Source organism: Orbicella faveolata, unplaced genomic scaffold (genome assembly GCF_042242905.1).
Source record: "Orbicella faveolata isolate gen_17 unplaced genomic scaffold, um_ofav_v1 contig_12, whole genome shotgun sequence".
Taxonomy (NCBI): Eukaryota; Metazoa; Cnidaria; class Anthozoa; order Scleractinia; family Merulinidae; genus Orbicella; species Orbicella faveolata.
The window spans coordinates 11,025,001-11,032,500 of record NW_028301539.1 but is presented as its reverse complement, the minus strand read 5'-3'; the positions used below and the strand labels follow the sequence as shown (position 1 = coordinate 11,032,500).

General features: G+C 44.3%; 1 long non-coding RNA gene and 1 pseudogene across 1 annotated transcript; one reads left to right on the top strand and one right to left on the bottom strand.

Annotated features, from left to right (window-relative positions):
* Window positions 1-1,804: 1,804 nt before the first annotated feature.
* LOC149116608 (uncharacterized) overlaps window positions 1,805-7,500 on the bottom strand; it is a 7,681-nt pseudogene continuing 1,985 nt past the window's right edge.
* Window positions 2,903-3,873, top strand: LOC149116609 (uncharacterized). Its single transcript, XR_016205416.1, has 3 exons — window positions 2,903-3,048; window positions 3,241-3,355; window positions 3,809-3,873. It is a non-coding gene; the product is annotated as an uncharacterized LOC149116609 (long non-coding RNA).

Genomic DNA, 7,500 nt, shown 5'->3' with positions numbered 1-7,500 from the left:
ACAGTGCAATCACCTAAGATCAACACATGATAAACGGGCAGTCCCGCACAAAGGTGACATGGCCCAACGGCCTAAAACAGCGTAATCGTGACCGCGCGGCATGACTTCTCCATAGACAGATTCCACTGGACACTGGACTGTACAGCACCGACAAGCAACTAAAATTCTCCGAGTCAAAAGGGAACTGTTATTTGCCCCATGGAGATAAACATCTTTACCGTTCTCAACGAAGAGAAAATCAATAACAAAAGATCTGAAACCCCACCTACGCTCCACCAAAAAGGCCAAAAGGGAGCTGAAAGGCCAATAAAGAGTAACCAGTTCTATTGACAAAAACATATGTGGCGGATGACATTTTCAACTAACGAAACAGGTGGCACCAGCCAACAGGTTTCTCCTACCCAACTAAATGCTAGAGAATCTTCGAATAGAAACTGGGAAAAACTTGAATTTTTTTTTTTTTTTAACTGGAAAAGTAATCAATTGAACAGCGACCCCGATAAGAGGTTACTTCATGAAAATAGCTATCTTTAACTGACCAGTCATCAATCGACGATCTTGCATAAGTAATCAGCTTTCTCGTTAAATGAACGAGGTATCAACTCAGCCTCGATTTTGATATTACTTTCTTTGGCGGTATCAAATATATCACCGGCGAATTGAAGCGAACACAGTTTCATACTACCAGAATCGACGATCAAAGGTACAGATTGGTTGTCAGTAAACCACTTAACAGAGCACCCTGAAAGAAGATGTGCAAACTTTTCAAAGCAAAACAAACACAGTGGAGTTCTCTCCACGCGGTACTCGATCTGGTATCTACATAGAATCTCAGTTTTTGTGCGAAAACAGGCAATGTTACCAATGGCAATAAAAGCAGCCAATCCAATAGCGCTAACATCCGAGCATACAATACAAGATAGTCTGCGAGCAACGTCTGCAAAACACTGGAATTGAGATACGAAACATTATTCTTCCAGAACTCCAACTGTATGGAAACTGACAACGGGTTAACAACAGCAGGAGCACACGCGCACTCGACCACTGAACCTATGGCCAGAAGATCAGAAATAGCCTGCTCGACAAATCACTATACTGGACTGGATGGCTGAGTGATTATTAGAAAACTGAGCTGAGGGTGGAATGTAAATAAAGAGAATCTAATACCCATCAAAAATAGTATCGCGAATAAAGCAAGAAGCACCTATATGATTTAAAAAATCTACATTAACCATAAGGTTGCCTTTAACTTAAATATAATGCGTTCTGTCCTGATAATCAGTCTTTTATTCATTCATTCAGTCATCAGGGCTAGTACAATTGTTAACCCTCGGACTAACACCCCCATCGTGGCACAAGGGGGATGAAACCCTCTCCTTGGGTTTTCGTTCTATTAAGGTACAGGAAGCCCTGAGCTTGCTCTATAAAATAATGACATATTTTTTGGTTGTGACGTCGCATGACGTCATTTGACCCACCATCTTGGATAATACTATTTTCTTAAAAAGTCAAAAAATAATCTAGAATGCTTATGAAGCCAGAATGCTTATGAAATGTACAATTTAGTGAAATTCAGCAAAATGATGAACAAAGCTGGAAAAAAAAAAATACAGAAGTATGTCGAAAAAGTTGATTTTTGTCCAAACCTATACGAAGTTTGCGGTTGCCATGACAAAATCAAAAGTAATGGACACAATTGACATAACCAAAATTTACGCGAACGATGAATGAACAGCTAAGGAAATTTTTCAGCCCCTTAGAGTAAATTGTCTTTTCAAGACTTCCAAAAAACCTTGTATCACATGGTTCAACAAAATTATCAATAAGTTCAACCGGGTCTCCCAATCATTTGATTAAATTGAAAAAATTATATACTCATCTTATCCCATTCTCTTCAATGCAGCTTGGTATTTGCCATAAGTATGTATTTTTACTGCTTGGAGGGACTGCAGCGGCTCCTCTAAAACGGCTTGGGCAGGAAGATGGATTTGCTCAGTGGCTTCTTTGGCCGCATCTGAAACACTTGTCTGCTAGTTGAGGCTGACGTCCACGAAAGGACTGCATGCGAAAAAAACAAAAAGGCTGATTAGAAGAAAAATAATTGCCAGTGGACAGGCCATGAGTGGATGGAGCTTCACTGGATGTAGAGCGGGTAGCTGTAGAGTTGGCCAGCTAGACGCATTTTTCCGCTTTTTCTCCCGGATCTTAGCTAGCGTTCGTACTTCGGCTGATCAGAGCTTTTTCTCTTCCTCTGAATCTTCGGCGAGTTCGTCGATTCGTACTTGCACTGCTGTCCAAACAGCGGGGTTCTTGTCCGCGGAACGAAATAACTTGACTGCTGAAAGGTTTCCTTTTGAGATGGTCTTGCTGGTCCCGTCTGTTGCATCCAGCAGAGAGTTGCTGAACTCGTATTGTACAGGAGTACCCGACGGAGCCGCTCGACAGAAAACCCGCTCGACAGGCTGCAATTACGCTGGCTGGGAAATATTAGCATTAGATTATTTACTGGCTGGGATTTTCTTTCAGCGTCTGGCTTGCTAAAAACTTATTTAAAACACTGTCCTTAGCTGGTAAAAAAGTGACTTTTTTGTTTTTTCTGGCTGTGACTTTTTCGAAAAAGCAATCAATCCCGCCCTGGGACGTAAAAAACGCGAGACGATAAACCGCAAGCGGTCGTACTCACTCCCAGCGCCACGCTCTGCAAAAAAGAAAAAAAAAAAAAAAAAAATGCAAATCAACGCGCGCGTGATGCCATGCCCAAAAATGATGGCTCCACTGTCAGATTGTTGCGGTTTATCTTTTTCATCAACCAGTAAAAATTGCATAACACCAGCAGCTGTCATTTTCAATGACGTTATAACACTAGTATCTCGAATGGCCGAATCCGTTAAAAACGTTTTTTCAATGGAACACGGCCGATCTCCAGGATCTCCGCTCGTTTGTCGTTCCAAAGGCCTTAAGAAGCCGTCACTTCAGAAAACCGCTACCAGCGCTATTGTGCTGCAAGCAGTCAGCAGTTATAAAGAAACAGTGGAAAGCAACTTAAAGGTTGGTAAATTCATTCCTATAACTCTCTTGCTTGCACACGGGGCAGTGATGGTACATTGTGCTGGAATCAGTGACACTGTTCGCTGTCTGTTTTGCATTAATTCTTTCATTTATAGACAACTAAATTTAAAAAGGTATCGGAGGCATAAGAACCTAGACTCTAAGGTATCCATTAACATTCTTATCTTGCAGTCATTCTGAGTTATTTCGAGGGCTCCGCAGGTAAAGGAAAGAAACGAGATCTGCCAAATCTGAGATCTGCTGTGAAAGGGACTTGGCGCAGACAAGCAAAGCAGCTGGATAAAGGGTAGGCATAATGTTCTGTTTATATGCGCTAGTCGTCTGCATCGGTGGTCAACTTTCCTCTCTTGATGCTAAAGTAATCAAGTAAAGTAATCTCATTGTACCATACACTCATCGTTTCGCTCATAGCATTTTTGGGTTGCTATAAATCTGGAAATTTGCTTAATCGAAAATTTTCCGAAGGTTGCCGGAAGACGAAGGACAATGGTTTGCCCTCTTTTCAGTCTTATTGGGTACATTAAATGCCTTAATCGTGGTTCAGTACCAGCATAACGAGTTAATGTTTGTCCTCTGGAAAACAAGGGACTATCGCGCGTTGCTCACCGGAAATGGCCGTCGGGTGAATTCATTCCACACTGTTTGCTGTCTCTTTGAGAGAAATGCTTTTATTTTGAGACCCTAAACTTATTAATGTATCGGCGATTCAAGATTGCCGGGAGTTAATTTACATTTGCAGTCATTCTGAGTCATTTCAAAGGCTGGAGAGAAAAAAGAAAAGAGACTAAGGGAAGACATCTGCCCGATCTAAGTTCCGCTGAGAAAAGGACTTACCAAAGGGACAAAGCAGCTGGATAAAGGGTAGGCGTATTTGTTTATATGCGCTAGCTCGGACTGCATTGTTGGACATGCAACTATCCTCTCTGATGCTAAGATAAAGGAATCATTGTATCATACAATCAACGCCTCCCGCTCGTGGCACTTTTGTTTTGCTTTAAATCAGTGCAACTTTGCGTGATCGAGTTTTCCGAAAGTTGCCGGACGACGAGGGTCAATTGTTTGCCTTCTTTATCAGTCTTATTGGGTACATTGAACGCAAGGGACTGTCGCGCGTTGCTCACCGGAAACTGTAGTTAAATCATGCAATGTATTTTATTGGCATAATAAGTAAAATGTTAAAATTGTCTATGTTATTAAAATCTTTGTCAGTTAAAAGAACTCAAGATTTTACCTTCTTAAACTTTCCTTCAGTTTGTAGTTGAGAAGGAAACAACTTTCGTCTTTCCGTGCGGCTTTCTTTGAGCAAAAATATGTCATTTGTCTGTTTTAGAATTGTGAAAAGCAAACTACTCAGGGGCACCCAACGACCGTTTTCTCTCTAATGCTGTTAGATGCTGTTTTAGGCTTTCTGGAGTACTTTTAAAGCTCTGTAGGTTAATTTAGGTTGCACTAAAAAAATTTTATCTGTTCGGATATTCTAGGGGAACTTGAGTATTCTCGAATTTAGTAGGGCTTTTTTGTCCATTTCCCGAAAACCTTAGGTCTTATCGCCTTTCCGAAAATGATAGCTGACCTTTTTTCGGTACTCAAAACGACATTTTCAACAGTCCGAAAACAACAGACATTAAATTTCTCATGTCACGAAAGTTCGAGGTGCCAATTCTCTCAAGAAAATCAGAGGGGATTAAAAGCCTTCCGAACAGATAATTTACCGAAACGATCCGTTGGGTGCCCCTGACTACTAAGCAAGTGTCCGGAAAATATTGCCAAAGTACAATTTGACAAGCATAACGCGCGATGTGTTTGATTGCGCCAAGCAAGTGAATTTCCGGTAATAAACGCGATCCAAAACAGCTTTCATTTGAACTCGTCGTTGACCTACCAGTTGAGGCAACGGTTTCAATCTGCACGCTAGTGCCGTGAATCAACTGGAGTCGTGTAATCAATGATCTATCGATGAACTGTTTATCGAAGTGGACACTTCTGCCAGTTTAAAATTCTTTGACCAAAGAGCGCACGTCTGGATAATAATTTTGCCAGAATCCTTGCGGCTTCTGTTGTGAGTCTTTTGCGGTGATTGCCTGACGAGCGATTAACGATTGCTTTTGCTGTGAATCCTTGCGGCTTCTGTCGTGAGTCTTTTGCGGTGATCGCCTTACGAACTACTAACGATTGCTTTTGCTGCGAATCCTTGCGGCTTCTGTCGTGAGTCTTTTGCGCTGATCGCCTTACGAACTACTAACGATTGCTTTTGCTGCGAATCCTTGCGGCTTCTGTCTTGAGTCTTTTGCGGTGATCGCCTGACGAACGACTAACGATTGCTTTTGCTGTGAATCCTTGCGGCTTCTGTCGTGAGTCTTTTGCGGTGATCGCCTGACGAACAACCAACGCTTCCTTTTGCTGCGAATCCTTGCGGCTTCTGTCGTGAGTCTTTTGCGGTGATCGCCTGACAAACGACTAACGATTGCTTTTGCTGCGAATCCTTGCGGCTTCTGTCGTGAGTCTTTTGCGCTGATCGCTTTACGAACTACTAACGATTGTTTTTGCTGCGAATCCTTGCGGCTTCTGTCGTGAGTCTTTTGCGGTGATCGCCTTACGAACGACTAACGATTGCTTTTGCTGCGAATCCATGCGGCTTCTGTCGTGAGTCTTTTGCGGTGATTGCCTGACGAACGATTAACGATTGCTTTTGCTGCGAATCCTTGCGGCTTCTGTCGTGAGTCCTTTGCGGTGATCGCCTTACGAACAAGTAACGATTGCTTCTGCTGCGAATCCTTGCGGCTTCTGTCGTGAGTCTTTTGCGGTGATCGCCTTACGAACGACTAACGATTGCTTTTGCTGCGAATCCTTGCGGCTTCTGTCGTGAGTCTTTTGCGGTGATCGCCTTACGAACGACTAACGATTGCTTTTGCTGCGAATCCATGCGGCTTCTGTCGTGAGTCTTTTGCGGTGATCGCCTGACGAACAACCAACGCTTGCTTTTGCTGCGAATCCTTGCGGCTTCTGTCGTGAGTCTTTTGCGGTGATCGCCTTACGAACGACTAACGATTGCTTTTGCTGCGAATCCTTGCGGCTTCTGTCGTGAGTCTTTTCCGGTGATTGCCTGACGAACGATTAACGATTGCTTTTGCTGCGAATCCTTGCGGCTTCTGTCGTGAGTCTTTTGCGGTGATCGCCTGACAAACGACTAACGATTGCTTTTGCTGCGAATCCTTGCGGCTTCTGTCGTGAGTCTTTTGCGCTGATCGCTTTACGAACTACTAACGATTGTTTTTGCTGCGAATCCTTGCGGCTTCTGTCGTGAGTCTTTTGCGGTGATCGCCTTACGAACGACTAACGATTGCTTTTGCTGCGAATCCTTGCGGCTTCTGTCGTGAGTCTTTTGCGGTGATCGCCTTACGAACGACTAACGATTGCTTTTTCTGCGAATCCTTGCGGCTTCTGTCGTGAGTCTTTTGCGGTGATCGCCTGACGAACAACCAACGCTTGCTTTTGCTGCGAATCCTTGCGGCTTCTGTCGTGAGTCTTTTGCGGTGATCGCCTTACGAACAAGTAACGATTGCTTTTGCTGCGAATCCTTGCGGCTTCTGTCGTGAGTCTTTTGCGGTGATCGCCTTACGAACGACTAACGATTGCTTTTGCTGCGAATCCTTGCGGCTTCCGTCGTGAGTCTTTTGCGGTTATCGCCTTACGAACAAGTAGCGATTGCTTTTGCTGCGAATCCTTGCGGCTTCTGTCGTGAGTCTTTTGCGGTGATCGCCTGACGAACAACGAACGCTTGCTTTTGCTGCGAATCCTTGCGGCTTCTGTCGTGAGTCTTTTGCGGTGATCGCCTTACGAACGACTAACGATTGCTTTTGCTGCGAATCCTTGCGGCTTCCGTCGTGAGTCTTTTGCGGTTATCGCCTTACGAACAAGTAGCGATTGCTTTTGCAGCGAATCCTTGCGGCTTCTGTCGTGAGTCTTTTGCGGTGATCGCCTTACGAACAACCAACGCTTGCTTTTGCTGCGAAACCTTGCGGCTTCTGTCGTGAGTCTTTTGCGCTGATCGCCTTACGAACAAGTAACGATTGCTTCTGCTGCGAATCCTTGCGGCTTCTGTCGTGAGTCTTCTGCGGTGATCGCCTGACGAGCAACCAACGCTTGCTTTTGCTGCGAATCCTTGCGGCTCCTGTCGTGAGTCTTTTGCGGTGATCGCCTTACGAACGACTAACGATTGCTTTTGCTGCGAATCCTTGCGGCTTCTGTCGTGAGTCTTTTGCGGTGATCGCTTTACGAACTACTAACGATTGCTTTTGCTGCGAATCCTTGCGGCTTCTGTCGTGAGTCTTTTGCGGTGATCGCCTTACGAACGACTAACGATTGCTTTTGCTGCGAATCCTTGCGGCTTCCGTCGTGAGTCTTTTGCGGTTATCGCCTTACGAACAAGTA